Source organism: Gorilla gorilla, chromosome 7, assembly GCF_029281585.2.
Source record: "Gorilla gorilla gorilla isolate KB3781 chromosome 7, NHGRI_mGorGor1-v2.1_pri, whole genome shotgun sequence".
In the NCBI taxonomy this organism is placed as follows: Eukaryota; Metazoa; Chordata; class Mammalia; order Primates; family Hominidae; genus Gorilla; species Gorilla gorilla.
In genome coordinates this window covers 94,692,242-94,710,225 of record NC_073231.2, presented here as the reverse complement: position 1 = coordinate 94,710,225, position 17,984 = coordinate 94,692,242, and the positions used below count along the sequence as shown (strand labels likewise).

At 35.0% G+C, this 17,984-nt stretch overlaps 1 long non-coding RNA gene across 1 annotated transcript in view; it reads right to left on the bottom strand.

The window, feature by feature from the left end:
- LOC134759106 (uncharacterized) overlaps window positions 1-15,179 on the bottom strand; it is a 61,637-nt gene extending 46,458 nt beyond the window's left edge. Inside the window, exon 1 of the long non-coding RNA XR_010135008.1 lies at window positions 15,101-15,179. This is a non-coding gene — a long non-coding RNA (uncharacterized lncRNA). The remainder of the gene's footprint in view (window positions 1-15,100) is intronic.
- Between the last annotated feature and the right edge of the window lie 2,805 nt (window positions 15,180-17,984).

The window sequence follows — 17,984 nt, the reverse complement described above, 5'->3', positions numbered from 1 at the left end:
GCCTTCATGACCCAATCACCTCTGAAAGACCCCACCTCTCAATATTGCCACTTTGGGGATTAATTTCAGCTTGAGTGTTAGAAGGGATAAATATTAAAACCATAGCAATTACTCTTTTAAAAACTTTGTGGGTGTCCTATGAATGTTATTTGGATTTAATCAACTATATAAAAGCCACAGCCACAAAAGTTTTCAAGATAAGCCTGCTTGTATGTTGGGATCCTGCTAAAATGTCTAAAGAACAATGCTGTTAAGGTTCCTAGAAGCTTTATAGTTTGATTGAGAGACACTTGGAGGCATATTTTATCTGCCCAAGTAGCATTCCACTGTTTATTTGAGACTAAATTTTGTCTTTTCGAAACATTAGGCCGGGCGCAGTGGCTTGGCCAGGCATGGTGGCTCACGCCTATAATCCCAGCACTTTGGGAGGCCAAGGTGGGTGGATCACCTGAGGTCAGGAGTTGAAGACCAGCTTGACCAATATGGTGAAAACCTATCTGTACTAAAAATACAAAAGTTAGCCTGGCGTGGTGGTGTGCACCTGTAGTCCCAGCTACTTGGGAAGCTGAGACAGGAGAATTGCTTGAACCTGGGAGGTGGAGGTTGCAGTGAACCAAGATCTTGCCACTGAACTCCAGCCTGGGCAAGAGAGAGCAAGACTCCATCTCAAAAAAAAAAAAAAAAAAAAAAAGATTTTACAGTCACACCTTTAACTTCATCTTTGGTCCATATTTTCCTGGCAGTCTGCTAGATTGGATATTTGCTCAGAAGTAATTTCTTAATTTTTACATCATTTGCCACCTGCAGATTTTTTTTTTAAATCATCAAGTCCTGGCTTACTTCTTTTTTATATACTTTCATTAGTTTATCTCTCACTTCTCACATTTTACTATTAGCACCACAAAGCTGATGGCACTTTTAAAACTCTGGTTGAAAATCCCCTTAGCTGTATTACATGGTTAATTAGACATATTTTCTGCTTTTCACAGAACTGCACTAAGAGGGTTGCTAAACTTTCTGCTACTACACAATACAGTTCCTCCTTCTTTCAGTTTGCAGTAACTTTTACCTCACTTTCCTGTAAGCCCTTACTAAAGACCTTATTAAAGCTCATGCACAGCTTTATAAAAGCCTTGGGGGCTACTGATATGGTTTGGCTGTGTCCTCACCCAAATCTCATACTGAATTGTGTAACTCTCACAATTCCCTCATCTTATGGGAGGGACTTTGTGGGAGGTAACTGAATCATGAGGGCAGGTCTTTCCCATGCTATTCTCCTGATAGGAAATAAGTCTCACAAGATTGGATGGTTTTATAAAGGGGAGTTTCCCTGCACAAATTCTCTTCTCTTGTCTGCCACCATGTGAGAGGCGTTTTCACCTTCTGCCATGATTGTGAGGCCTCCCTAGCCACATGGAACTGTGAGTCCACTAAACCTCTTTCTTTGGTAGATTGCCCAGTCTCAGGTATGTCTTTATCAGCAGTGTGAAAACAGATTAATACAGCTACCTTAAGGCATTTTAGGCTTTCACTAGTACTTTCCTCAGAGCCTGCTTCCTGCTTCCAGAACCATCCCTACATTTTAGATATTTACTGTGACATCACCCCACTTCCAGGTGCTAAAATCTATATGTACGTATCTGATGTTATGGGCTGAATCATGTCCCTGCAAAAGTTATTACACTGAAGTTCTATCCACCAGTTCAGAATGTGACTGTCTTTGGAGACAGGACCTTTAAAGTGATAATTAAGGTAAAATGAGGTCATACTGGTGGGCCTTAACCCAATATGATTCATGACCTGATAAGGAAAGGAAATTAAATAATAGGCACATAAAGACAGAGGAAAGACCATGTAAAGAGAGAAGGAAAATACAGCCATCTTTAAGCCAAGAAAAGAGGCCTCAAAAGAAATTAACCCTGCTGACACTTTTAGATATGAAAAAAGATGCAATCTCTTCATGCTGCTATAAAGACACATGCACACATATGTTTATTGCGGCACTATTCACAATAGCAAAGACTTGGAACCAGCCCAAATGTCCAACAGTGATAGACTGGATTAAGAAAATGTGGCACATATACACCATGGAATACTATACAGCCATAAAAATGATGAGTTCATGTCCTTTGTAGGGACAAAGATGAAGCTGGAAACCATCATTCTCAGCAAACTATCGCAAGGACAAAAAACCAAACATCGCATGTTCTCACTCATAGGTGGGAATTGAACAATGAGAACACTTGGACACAGGAAGGGGGACATCACACACTGGGGCCTGTTGTGGGGTGGGGGGAGGGAAGAGGGATAGCATTAGGAGATATACCTAATGTAAATGATGAGTTAATGGGTGTAGCACACCAACATGGCACATATATACATATGTAACAAACCTGCACGTTGTGCACATGTACCCTAGAACTTAAAGTATAATAAAAAATATATGTATATATTAAAAAAAAGAAGACTATGGGGAAAATAGAATCTTTATAGGAGAAGTTGACAGCAATTAAAGTCAATATTTCAAAGAAACAGTTACGTACTTGAAGAGAATGTTTAAAATGAAACAAAATGTAAGCACGATGCCAAGTATTCTGAGATAAGTCAGGAATGGTAGGACAAAATGAGGCAGACAGTACAAAGAAATATGGAAGTGAAGGTTTTGTGTTTTAGTTGTTGGCTGTGAAAAGACAGGAATGTAAAGCCTGGTGCAACCTGTACTGCCACCATCCTAATTGAAACTATCATTGCCAGCTCTCTGATGGCCCACTAATTCTATTCCATTCTACCTTCAACTTATTCTTCATTTTGACTTTTCTATTTCCCCAAAACATAGACATACACAGAAGCATGCGTGCACACACACACACACATACTCACACACAAACTTTTTGCTTAATCTTCACTGTTCTTAAGAAAAAAAAAGGCCCAAATCTTTTACAGAGTTAATGATTTGGTCCACGCCTTCCTTTGTAGGCCCTTTTTTTTTTAATATTGCTACAACATCTCTTAGTGATTCTTTAAATCTCTGTTCAATCAACAGTTCCTCAGATGTTTGCTGATAAGAGGAGACTATATTAGATTCTCATTCTTCTCAGAGAACCATTTTTTGTACTTCAGAGTTATTTATCTCAGTTTGTAACTGCATATTCATTAGTGTAACTATTTAATTAATATTTGTCTCTTCTACAAAAAACAAGGTATCTGAAAGGATAAAATTTGTCTTGTTCTACCTACCACTGAACACTCAGCAATTGACACAGTGCCTCACCAAAATAAGAGCAAGAATATTTGTTTAATTAATGATTACATAGATTCAAAGAATTCCAGGTTCTGAATAAAATTGTAGTATAATATTCCTTCCTTATAACCTTATTTTCTTATTAGTTTAGGCTGTGATATGGTTTGGCCATGTCCCCAGCCAAATTTCATCTTGAACTGTAGCTCTCATAATTCCCATGTGTTGTGAGAGGGACTCGGTGGGAGATAACTGAATCATGGGAGCGGATTCCCCCTTGCTGTTCTCATGGTAGTGAATAAGTCTCATGAGATCTGATGGTTTTATAAGGAGAAACCCCTTTCACTTGGTTCTCACTTCTGTCTTGTCTGCCGCCATGTAAGATGGCCTTTTGCCTTCTGCCATGATTGTGAGGTCTCCCCAGCCACGTGGAACTGTGAGTCCATTAAAACTCTTTTTCTTTATAAATTACCCAGTCTCAGGTATGTCTTTATCAGCAGCATGAAAACAGACTAATATAGGCAGAGCAATGGCTCTCTGCAGCTTGGCCAGCACTATTTTTTTCACATGTTAAAAATTTTTGGATGAAGTTGTTTTAGTAACTCTACAAAGGTCACTCCAGGTTGCCCAGTGTCTTCATGAAAGTAATCAGTGTTCCATCTCCAAGGTACTGTTCTCAACAAAGCTTGGCTCCTGGACTGATCTGACATATTTAACTTCCTTCCAGCCAAGGAATGCCACTTTGAATTCCTGAACCCTTGGTAGTATATCAACTCTTGAACACATTCCATATTAATCAATTATAATTAAAATATCATTATACATTTAACCACTATATTAACATTTTTAGTGTCTCATTGTCCTCTGATATTTTCTTTTTTAATCCACCCTAAATGTTATAGAAAGAGTTGTCTAACATGCGAATGTATTTATGTAGCTTTTTCCATTAAAAATCTTTGACAGTTAATAATTTTATACAGAAAAGGGCATGAATTAATTATCATGGTATTGAAGATACTTCAAAAGCTAACCTTAATTCACATTTCCAGCTTCTGTTCCACTGCTCTCTACTTTACCATATATCCTAGAGTATCAACAACTCAAAGTTCATGAAAAGATATGTGCAAAGCCTAAGGCATTCCCATACAATTTAGCAGCTGGTTTGTTTGAGATATTTCACATGCCATAAAAACATATGTTATTAAAATGTGCAATTAGTGGGTTAGTATAGTCACAAACTGGTATAACCCTCACCACTATCTAATTCAGAGAAAATTTATTACCTCATAAAAAAACCCCGTGTCCAGATCACATTCCCCCTTGCCTCTAGGCCCTGGAAACCACTAATATACTTTCTGTCTTTATGAATTTGTCTATCCTGGACATTTCATATAAATTGATTTGTACATTATGTGGTCTTTTGTTTCTGTCTTCTTTCACTTAGCATAATGTTTTCAAGGTTTATCTATGTTGTAGCACATATCAGTATATCATTATTTTTTATGGATGAATAATATTTTATTGTATGGGTAAGTCATATTTTGTTTAACAATACATCAACTGATGGACATTTGAGTTGTTTGCTTTTTTGCTTATTATGAATAATGTTGCTATGAATATTTGTGGACATGTTTGTTGGGATATGTTTTCAATTCTCTTGTGTAGAAAGTAGGAATAAAATTCCTAGGTTATATGGTCAAACATTTTTTTTTATTTCTGAAGATACTGCCAAACTATTTTCTAAAACGCCTGCCTCATTTTACATTTCTACCGCTAATATAAAATGCTTTCCATTTCTCCACATCCTTGTCAACTCTTGTTAGTGTCCATACATTTAATTATGAACATCTTAGTGGATGTGAAATAGTAACTTATTATAATACTGATTTACATTTCCCTGATGCTAATGAAATTGGCTATCTTTCTATGTTCTTATTAGCCATTTGTATATCTTTGAAGATATGTTCTTTGCCCATATTTTAATTGGTTAATTGTCTTTTTATTGTTAAGTAAAAAAGTGTTTTATATAACACGGATTCAAGTCTCTTATCAAATACTTGACAGCAAATATTGTCTCCCATTTTTAGATTATATTTTCACTTCATTCATAGTTTATTTTGATATACAATCATTTTTAATTTTGATGAAGTTTAATGTATTTCAGTTTTTATTGGCTGCTTGTGTTTTAATTGCCATATGTAAAAAACTGTTGCCAAATTCAAGGTCATAAAGACTTAAATCTCTATTTTCTTCTAACAATTTTATAGTTTCAGCTGTTACAGTTAGATTTTTGCTCTATTTTGAATTAGTTTTTGTATATAGTATGAAATAGAGGTCCTACTTCATTCTTTTGTATACAGTGTGAGATAGAGGTCCTATTTTCATTCTTTTGCATGTAGTTATCCAGCTGTCCCAACATCATTTGTGGAAATGTTATTTTTTTCCTTCGTTAGATTGTTGGCATCCTTGTAGAAAAACATTTAATCATTGTCTATTTGTACTACTATAAACAGTATTTATTAAGAACAGAGATTAATTAGTTAATTAATATTCTCACAATCCTGAAGGCTAGGAAGTCCAGTATCAAGGTGCTGGCAGGTTTGTTTTTCTGGTAAAGGCTGCCCTCTGCTTCCAAGATGGCTTCTTGTTGCTGCATCCCCAGACAGAAGTAACACTGTGTCTTAACATGGCAGAAGATGGAAGGACAAGTGAGCTGACTGTCGCGTGAAGCCTCTTTTATAAGGGCCTTAATCCCATTCACAAAGAGCAGATCCCTCAAGACCAAATTACCTCTTACAAGCCGCACCTCTTACTATCATCACATTGGCCATTAAGTTTTAACTCCTTAATTTTGGAAGGGACACACTGAAACTATAGTAACCATAAATGTGTTTATTTGTAAACTTTTAATTCTAACCCATTAATCTATATGTCTGTTTTTATTCCATTACCACACTGTCTTGATCACTACAGATTTATAGTAAGTTTTGGAATCAGGATATGTGCATCCTCCAACTTTGTTCTTCTTTTCTCAACATTTGGCCATTTTGTGTGCCTTTAATTTTTATATAAGTTTTAGAATCAGCTTATTACTGTTGCAGAAACAAGCAGCTACAATTTTGATAGTGGCTTAGCTAAATCTTAAGCCCAGTTTGAGGAGTATTAGAACTTCAAAATTAAGTTTCATATACCATAAACACAAAATGTCTTTCCATTTGTATGAATCTTCTTTAATTTCTTTCAAGAATGTTTTTTAGTATTCACTGTATAATTCTTGCACTTACATGTTAAATTTATTTCTCTGCATTATATTCTTTATACATTGAATTTATTTACTTCATTTTCTATTTATTCATTGTAAGTGAATAGAAATACAATTAATTTTTGTATATTGATACTGTACCTGCGAACCTACAAAACTCATGTTTTAGTTCTAGTAATTTTTCAGGGAATTCCTTGGGATTTTCTATATTCAAGTTCATGGTAGCTGTAAATAGAGATAGATTTTATTTTTTTCTTCCCTAATTGTCTCTACTACAATGTGAATAGAAGTGTCAAGAGAAGATTTCCTTGTCTTGTTTCTGATCTTAGAGAGAAAGCATCTAATGTTTCACTATTAAGTTTAATGTTAGCTTTTGATGTTTTTCATAGATGCCCTATGTCAAATTGAGGAAGTGTGTTTATGCTCCTTAGTTTTGTGAATGTTTTTGTCATTAAGAGCGTTGGTTTTCTTAAATATTTTCTGTGTGTCTCTAGGGATAATCATGCAGATTTTGTCTTTTTTTCTTAATATGGTATGTTACATTAAACAAGTTTTCTATTCTGAAACAGCCTTGCATATCTGTGATAAGTCCCACTTGGTCATGGTATAAAATCCTTTTTATATGCTGCTGGATCAAGTTTACTAGTATTTTGTCGAATGCTTTTGTGTCTATATTTGGAAAGGATATTGGTCTGTAGCTTTCTGTGATATGTTAGTCTAGCTTGGTATCAGGGTAGTACAGGCTTATGTAAGTTGGGAACTCTTTCCTTTTCTTGGACTTTTTGGAAGAGATTTGTGAAGGGTTGTTTCATTAAACGTTTGGTCAAAATAACCAGTGAAGGCACCTTGGCCTAAGCTTTTATTTGTGGCCTAAGTTTTTGATTACTGGTCCAATCTCTTCATTTGCAACAGGGCTTTCTCATTTTCTGTTTATTCTTGTGACAATTTCTTATGTCTCTCAGGAATTGATTCATTGCATCTAGGCTAGTTAAATTTTTGGCATACAATTGCTCATCATATTCTCTTTTTTTGGTCCATCTAGCTAAAAGTTTGTCAGTTTTGTTGATCTTTTCAAAGAACAAGGTTTTGGTTTAATTGATTTTTATATTGTTTTCTATAGTTTGTTTAATTTATGTTTAATCAAATCTTGACCACTTTTGCCAGTTCTTCTCATTGTTTTTATTGAGGTACAGATTTTTAGAGGGCCTTACTCTGTCATTTACACTATTCCACAGTTCCATACTTTTGAGATGATAAAATTATATTCAGCCATCCTGGCCACATTTAGTTATCAGCTACGCAGATATGAAGGTAATTTGTCTCTGAAATCTGTCTTCCGTTTATCAGTTTCAGCTGATTATAGTATGTGGGTAGACATCACTAAGATTACTAAGATTTTCTATGTGTATCCCCTCCCAAAAAGGTAAACTTATTAAAAAACTACCTTCCTAGATCAAGGAGAACTCATCTTTAGTCCAAAACAATTATCTGATAAATTAATTCTAAACCTAACTAGAAAATTATTTCCTTTGTCTACGAGGATTTAGAGAATCAAAGCAATTTTTGGAGTCAGATAGAACTGCTTTACTATCTGAGACCTTCTATTTATTACATGTGTAAAATTGTTGAATATATATGGGAATTACTACATTGATTATCAAATGAATGAGTGAATATAAACATACAAATATAAACATATTTAGTAAGGCACTATGATTTGTTAAACACTTTAACATGAATTATCTTATTTATTCATCATTTCTATGCAGCCCCATATTTATATGATATTTGAGTAAGAGTAACTAAGATTTTCTGTGCCTTTATCCATAGAGGGAGTTTTCAAATGCATTATCTCATGTTCCCTGTGTAAAATACTGCAAAGTCATTAAAATTATCAACCTGTCTAGAGAAGTTCTAATGTTATAACTTAAATCTATGCCTGGGATCCAGGTTCTGAATACAATTCCAAACATTTATTCACTAATCTGACTTGACTAATTTATTGAACATTTGATACATTTTTTGATTAATGAAAACATCAAGTTGTGTTTGAATTTTTTGCCTATTTAACCCACTTAGAGATTTTGAAAATACGTTTAAAGCTTAAATATGTCTGAAACACTTGAGATGAAGATATATTTCTTTTTCAGGTTTCAGGAAAATAAATGTGAATTAATGCTTGGAGAGTGTTTGCTTTGCCCTATTCACGATATATAGATGTGGAGAAAAATTCAGTTGTAACCTCTTTTTGCTTCAGTATGCATCAGTAAATCTCCTGATAGCACAACATTTTCTGTGTACTGGATTATAATGATGTACACATCATTAAAGACTAATACAGGGAATCAATTAACTTAGACCCCAAACCAGCACAAGGAATTGGCAGTCCTAGTGGAAAGAACCACTGAGCTTAAATGTATCTCTAATACCACTTCCTAGCTGAAAAGTTATAGTATTTTCCTCTGCAGTGGTTCTTCTTGATAACAAGGGCTAGTGTGTTCTGCATATGATTTGGGTTGCTCTCAAAAACATGTTTGCTGTCTTAATAAGTTCTCAAGAGACAGCAAAGAAAGTAGGGTTTCTCATTTGCAGAGCTCGCAGTGATTTAAAGCATTCATTGTAAGGCTACCTCATGTGAATTCATGTTTCATATAAAGCTGCTTTGGTCTGAAATTGCACACAATATTCAAAGCCTATGCCCAAAGTCTTACATCATAAAGAAAAATAAATAAATTGAGAATGTGCATAGCAAGTGAACCATGATGTAGGGCCCCTGGTTTAATAGAGGTCATTTACAATGCATTAATATTTGGAGATAACTTTTCAAAAGGTTGTGACATAGACTTTCTTATTTGCATAAAATTGGATGCAACATTCCATTGGTTAGTTGGAGTAAATGTTCAAAGTGGCAATCCTCAAAAAACATGGCTCAAACTATAATTGTAAATAGACTACATGGAATGATGTTGAAATAGATGTGAAATGCATTATATTATTTTACCTACAAGCTGATTATGATACAAAGAGAATAAACAAGTAATATTAGGTGATCCTTAATGGAAAAAATCAAAATGATCTATAGTTGTTTTGTTGAGGGCATAATGACTCTTATATCTCCACCAAATAAATTTTGTCCCTATAGCTCAATCTCTGATATCTCCTATATGTGTATACTAGTAGACTTCTAGTTTACACATTATGTAGACAGAAAAGAGGATTTATTTGAAGAGTCTTAATTAAGGAATGTTTTAACTGGTCCCACTGGATGTTACCTAAGATCTTACTTTTGCAAAAACATAGATATGCATATATATACATATATATGCATGTGTGGGTACCTTCCATTTACATATATATGTATACACACACACGTGTATATACACATAAAATGTATACATACATAAATGTATACATAAATGTGTGTATGCACGTGTGTGTGTGTATATATATGTAAATGGAGGGTGCCCACACATGCGTGTGTGTGTATGTCATTTTTATTTATTTCATTCAATTGGATTAAAAATAATTCTATGCTATTTTGGTTGTTTTGCCACTATGATTAATTAAATAAGTTAAAGATATTGTGAGTGATTTAATTTTTCATCCTCTGAAACCTTTAATTCATTTTTACTTCAATTCTCCGCCACCTCATTTATTTTTTATTTAAAAATTGAATCTATTGTTATATAGCATAGCAGACATTTAACATTTTTATCTGTCTACAATCTACTTACTTTTGCTTAATAAGACTGTATTAGAACCTTACTTTCTTGCTTCTAGGCAATGTCGGCTTTCAAGCTATGAGACACTGTATATATATATACATATATATATATATACACTGTATATGTACACTATATATGCATACATACATATATATGCATACATGCATATATAGTACATATATATGTATGTACTATATATGCATACATATGTACATACATATATAGTGTATATACACTATATATACATATATATAACTAATACCATATACACTATATATACATATATATATATAACTAATTTACCAGATGAGACCAAAGGCTTCCAGCTTTGACTGGGACCCAGAGTAAGAGGAAACTCTGCAGTAGCCTTGGATTCAATGAAATTATGTTCCTCTACTCATACGATCCAAGATATACAGTGCTGCCCTAAATGACCCTATCAGATCAAAGGTCTAACCTCAGCTTCTGTTAAGCACTAATACAATAATCATAGTAGAAGCCTCAAATTTGCATCATCTTTGCCTACTGAGGCATCTGCTTTATGAGAAGTAGATCTTGGCTTTTTGCCATGCCCTAGCAGATACTGGACATCCAACCATGGCACACTGAATGATCACACAGCCTAAACTGCCAATTGTGAACTGGATATTGTCTAATTCACTACTTCCCAATCCGGATACATCCAGTACCAATATATCATCGAATAGCAGTAAAATATGTGGAATTGTGCATGAGCAACATATGTTGAACTGACAAATCTCATGCACAGATCACTTTATCTTCTTGTGAGACTAACTCATTTTACAAAGCTCATCATCCCTCACACCACATCTATAGCCTCACGTGGCTTCTCCATGATGAGTTAACTGAAAAAAATAACATTCCAGCCTGGCTTTTGGATGTAGCTTTATGAAACAAAAGGACCCATCAGAATCAGTGTGCTGCCACATTGCTTTCCATTCTTAGAGAAGTCCTCCTATGCTTGCGAAACTTCAAATGCCATCTCTTGATTTCCGTTCTCCTAGAGGAAATATTGAATATAAAAAATACAAACTATTTTAAAAACCAGAGATTGATTTTTCTGTCCCACTTTTATTATAAAAAGTACAATGACAGGCCCACAATGAAATTATAACTTTTCTTACAGTCGTTTCCTTTTCATGCTTGTTATGCTTCTGCCAGCACTATCATTTTTTAAATAACCAAATACTTCAAACACTGTCGAGATAGCTCACAACATATTGCTTCTAACCAAGAGCTAACTTGACAGTTAAAAGAAAAGGAGAATAAACCAATGCCCAAAGGATTAACTGGCAATGCCATTGGGCACATTATTCAGAAGTAGCTGGCTTTAATGCATGTTAGTATACCTTATTATAATTCAGTTATAATAATACCATCTTGGAGAGAATGTCTGTGAGGTGGGTTGGAATGCTATCTTGCAGGATCCAATGTGTGTGTATACATTGCTGTGTGTGTTTGCATGTGTATGCATGTGTGCATGCACCCATGTGAATCCGTTTCTCCCACAGCTACAGTATTTAGTTTTCAGAACCATTTAGAAGGTAGATAGGAAAATATCATTTTGTATTGTTTTTCTTAATGACCTAATCACAAAATGTTTGCTTCTCAGCTCTACTGGTTGCAATGTATAAAAATCCTACAAGGAAATGCTTCCACTGGAGAATATGAAAATACTTCGATTTAGTTGAACTCTAGGTGAGACCTCCCAACTGGCCATTTTGAGATTTCATTTCCTAGTAAAAAGAAGCAATCAGAAGGTTAATACACAAAAATCATAGCAAAAAATCAAATGGAGGATAATCCCGTTTAAAATAGCATAAATCCTAAAATTATTTATAAATAATAGGACTTAGAGATAAAAAAACTATAAAATTTTACTAAAAAACAGAAAACCTTAATAAGTGAAAAGAGGCAATACTGTATGGAATGACACCACGTCAAAGCTATAAATATGTTTAATACTCATGTGTTTCTTTGTATTTTTCCCAGTTATAAATTTTCTTTCAATTTCTACAAAATACCAAGTTTTGGAATTTTACATTTTTTATGAAGGGACAGATTTCCAAAAATAAATAGGAATTTATGAATTTGAGGACTAGTGAAACTCAATTTAACTGCTAATACTTTATATTCTAAAGGCACTGTGATCAAAGCATGTATTAACTTTGATAAACAAATAGAACAGTTGAGTTCAAAATAGATCTGTGTGTTTATGGAAATCTAGTACATGAATGAATTGTTCAGGAAGAAATCGAAAACTTGAATAGAAAAATTAATGCAGAGAAGACTGGAAAGGTATGTTGGAATATTGGCTGCCCTTCTTCTTTCTGCTATTTTCTATTTCCCCTGAAATTCCTATTGTTTACAAATGCCTTCTCAATTTTCAATCTATATGTCTCCAAATCTCTTAAATTTTTTTCTCATGATTTTTTTTACCTTACGCTTTCTTTTATTGTTTATTCTTTTTAAAATGGAATTCAGTTGCACAGAATTAGAATACTCATAATGCTGAGTTTTTACAGTTCTCACTATGCAATTATAATCTATCCATGATTCTGGATGTTAGCCCTTTGTCAGATGAGTAGGTTGCGAAAATTTTCTCCCATTTTGTAGGTTGCCTGTTCACTCTGATGGTAATTTCTTTTGCTGTGCAGAAGCTCTTTAGTTTAATTAGATCCCATTTGTCAATTTTGTCTTTTGTTGCCATTGCTTTTGGTGTTTTAGACATGAAGTCCTTGCCCATGCCTATGTCCTGAATGGTAATGCCTAGGTTTTCTTCTAGGGTTTTTATGGTTTTAGGTCTAACATGTAAGTCTTTAATCCATCTTGAAGTAATTTTTGTATAAGGTGTAAGGAAGGGATCCAGTTTCAGCTTTCTACATATGGCTAGCCAGTTTTCCCAGCACCATTTATTAAATAGGGAATCCTTTCCCCATTGCTTGTTTTACTCAGGTTTGTCAAAGATCAGATAGTTGTAGATATGCAGCATTATTTCTGAGGGCTCTGTTCTGTTCCATTGATCTATATCTGTGTTTTGGTACCAGTACCATGCTGTTTTGGTTACTGTAGCCTTGTAGTATAGTTTGAAGTCAGGTAGTGTGATGCCTCCAGCTTTGCTCTTTTGGCTTAGGATTGACTTGGTGATGCAAGCTCTTTTTTGGTTCCATATGAACTTTAAAGTAGTTTTTTCCAATTCTGTGAAGAAAGTCATTGGTAGCTTGATGGGGATGGCATTGAATCTATCAATTACCTTGGGCAGTATGGCCATTTTCATGATACTGATTCTTCCTACCCATGAGCATGGAATGTTCTTCCATTTCTTTGTATCTTCTTTTATTTCATTGAGCAGTGGTTTGTAGTTCTCCTTGAAGAGGTCCTTCACGTCCCTTGTAAGTTGGATTCCTAGGTATTTTATTCTCTTTGAAGCAATTGTGAATGGGAGTTCACTCATGATTTGGCTCTCTGTTTGTCTGTTATTGGTGTATAGGAATGCTTGTGATTTTTGTACATTGATTTTGTATCCTGAGACTTTGCTGAAGTTGCTTATCAGCTTAAGGAGATTTTGGGCTGAGACAATGGGGTTTTCTAGATATACAATCAAATTTACAAGAAAAAAAAACAAACAACTCCATCAAAAAGTGGGCAAAGGACATGAACAGACACTTCTCAAAAGAAGACATTTATGCAGCCAAAAAACACATGAAAACATGCTCACCATCACTGGCCATCAGAGAAATGCAAATCAAAACCACAATGAGATACCATCTCACACCAGTTAGAATGGCAATCATTAAAAAGTCAGGAAACAGCAGGTGCTGGAGAGGATGTGGAGAAATAGGAACACTTTTACACTGTTGGTGGGACTGTAAACTAGTTCAACCATTGTGGAAGTCAGTGTGGCGATTCCTCAGGGATCTAGAACTAGAAATACCATTTGACCCAGCCATCCCATTACTGGGTATATACTCAAAGGACTATAAATCATGCTACTATAAAGACACATGCACACGTATGTTTATTGCGGCACTATTCACAATAGCAAAGACTTGGAACCAACCCAAATGTCCAACAATGATAGACTGGATTAAGAAAATGTGGCACATAGACACCATGGAATACTATGCAGCCATAAAAAATGATGAGTTCATGTCCTTTGTAGGGACATGGATGAAATTGGAAATCATCATTCTCAGTAAACTATCACAAGGACAAAAAACCAAATACCGCATGTTCTCACTCATAGGTGGGAATTGAACAATGAGAACACATGGACACAGGAAGGGGAACATCACACTCTGGGGCCTGTTGTGGGGTGGGGGAAGGGGGAAGGGATAGCATTAGGAGATATACCTAATGCTAAGTGACGAGTTAATGGGTGCAGCACACCAGCATGGCACATGTATACATATGTAACTAACCTGCACATTGTGCACATGTACCCTAAAACTTAAAGTATAATAATAATAAAATAAAATAAAATAAAATGAAATAAAATTAAAAAATAATCTGTCCATGAAAGGATGAATTTATTTATTTATGTATGGATTTATTATTTAATTTATCTAGAAATAAATTCCTTAATTTATTAAGGAATAAATTGCAAACATACCACTTTTTTCCATTACATCTTCCTGCATATTTTTATTCATATCATTAGAATGAATATTGCTTTACTATACATAAATACATGTACATATATTATATGTATACATATACCTGCTTAGACACGATACTGTTATTTTACTTGATTTTAAACTCAATAGTATCATATTGCATATTACTAAGATTTATCCATGATGTTGTATTTGGTCCTTTAGAACAATTAAAAATGTTTTAAAAACTTTATTTTACCTTGATTTACTTCATTTCTAGTGTTCTTCATTTCTTTGTTTCAATCCAGGTTTCTTTACGGTGTCGTATTACTTCTCTCTGAAAAAAAATTATTTCTTATAGTTTATTTTGCTATTAATTAATTCTTTTGTTTATATTAAAGGTCATTATTTTTCCTTAATTGCTTAAATTAATAAACACTATTTTTAGAGCAATTTTAAGTTCATAGTGATTGAGCAGGAAGTACAGAGAGTTCCCATTATCAACATTCTGCACCAGAGTAGTACATTTGTTATAATCAATTAAACTACATTATCACTCAAAGACCATTGTGTATATTAGGGTTCATTCTTGGTGGTGCATATTTTATGAGGTTTACAAATGTACAATGACATATATGTACCATTATGGTATTATACAGAACAGTTTCACCACCCTCAAATCCGCTGTGCTCTGCGTATCCATTCTTCCTTTCTCCCAAACATTGGAAATCACTGATTTTTTTTTTTTACTATCTATAATTTTAACTCTTCCCGAATGTCATATAGTTGGAATTATATAGTATGTAGCTGTTTCAGATTAACTTTCACTTAGCCATATGCACTCAAGTTTCTTCCATGTATTTTAATGTCTTATAATGTCCATATAATGTCATGCTTATATTTTTAGTATGAAATAATATTCCATTGTCTGGATGCACTACAGTTTATTTATTCATTTACCTACTGAAATACATCTTGATTGTTTCCAGGTTTGGCAATTAAAGCTGCTATAAACATCCATGCACAAACTTTTGTTTGGACATAAATTTTCAACTCCTTTGGGTAAAGTATTATTGCTGGATCACACGGTAAAAGCATATTTAATAAGAAATTGTCAAACTACCTTGTAAAGTAGCTGTACCATTTTGCATCCACCTGCATTGAATGAGAGTTCCTGATACTCTACATTCTAATAAGCATTTGGTGTTTGTCAGTGTTTTGAATTTTTGCTATTATTTTTAATGGCAAAACCACAATTACTTTTTCACCAACTAATAGTAGATATGTAATGGTATTTCACTGTTTTAATTTGCAATGATATATGATGTTGAACATCACTTCATATGTTAACATGCTATTTTGTGGTGAGTCCCCAGTTATTATGGAAGTAGAGTCTACCTCTTTCACTCTAATAATTCTTGCTTTATAGCTCTGGGTGCTCTGGTTTTCGGTGCATATATTATTTACAATTGCCATGTCCCCTTGCTCCATCGATTCCTTTTTAACTATGTAATGACCTTTTTGTTTCTTTTCATGGTTTTGTCTTAAAGCCTGTTTTGTCTGATGTAAGTATAGCTACTTTTTCACATTTTTGGCTTCTGCTTGCACAGAATATATTCTTCTGTCCCTCGCTTTTAGTCTATATATGACTTTACAGGTGAAGTGAGTTTCTTGTAGGCAAATTATAGATAGGTCTTTTTTTTAATTGTTCAGCAGATCAGTTTTTTGAATTTAGACAATTTACATTCAAGCTTGGTATTGGTAAGTGAAAACTTATTCCTATCCCTCTGTTTCTTGTTTTCTGGTTGTTTTGTATATGCTTTGTCTATTTCTTCCTTCCTTATTCCTTATGTGATGGCTTTCCGTAGTGATAATGTTTGATTCCTTTATCTTTCTCCTTTGTGTATCTTCTCTTCCAGTGAGCTCTTTATTTTTGTGGCTCAGACTCTGTGGTTTTTTATGGACACTGTGGTGAGACTTTGTGGGAGATGAGGAGGGGGACACTGAGTAGGCTGGTCCTCAGTCATCTAAGTGTCATGTGCAGACACTGGCAGTGGCAGTGGTGTGTGCCTCAGGTGGACCACTCTTTGGGCCCTATGCAGGGTGTGTGGGCACTGGTGATGGCAACAGTAGGCTGGGTGGGCCAGATTCTGAATCTCTGGGTGGCATGCACAGGCACCAGTAGGCTAGAAAGTCTGCTTCCAGGGTTTCTACATGAGGTGAATGGACACCAGCAGTAACCATGTCGGGGTAAGCAGGCCAGTCCCTGGGCCCTGAGTGGGTTGCAAGGGCTAGCTAGCCTCTGGCCCCTGGCCTTGCTGCTGGAAGGGAGTGGGGTCACTGTCTGTGGAAGTGGCCCTGGGAAGACTGCTTTCTGGCTCTAAGGAGTGCATACTTCAGTTCTATGTCCTGAGGGCAGACTTCCTGATGCGCTGGACTGCCTGTTCCCCAGGGCGCAGGGTGTTGTGCAAGCACTTTGGGTTCCAGTGATGTGACTGCCCCTGGCTCCCATCAGCACAATAATGCTGCAGCCCTCTGGGTGGATGTGAGGGGATGTTAGCAGGGCCCCAGGCATGTGGAGATACAGGAGATATTGGGCCCTAGGTCAAGATGTAGTCCGGTGTTGTCTCTGCTCTCAAAATGGTGTCATGCTTGAGCAGCTTGGGTACAGCATGAATTCCCTCTCTAGAACAATGCAGTCTGAGTCCCTCACCATATTCACCTGCCCAATCTTTAACCTTTCTGCCACCAGAATCGTGAGCCAAATAAATCTCTTTTCTTTATAAACTATCTAATCTCAGGTCAGGTATTCTGTTATTAGCAACACTAAACAAACTAAAACATTGTGGTAAGCTAGGATGCTGTCTCAAAATTTTAGATAGAGGAATCCACAATTTGTTCTCTTCAATATTAACTTTCTCATAAACGAGCATGTCCTATATTTGAATGTGGACAAAAACTGAATATCTTTTCAGTAGAAGAAATATTATGTTTTTTAGTCAAACAGATACTAAAATTTAGTCTTTGGGAGACAGTTTTTTAATTATAAAATTTAAATTGTTTTTAAACATTAAATCTACCTAAAAATCACCAAATAAAGTGAATACAACTTTATTTGCTAAAATGAACTTAAGCCCCATAGG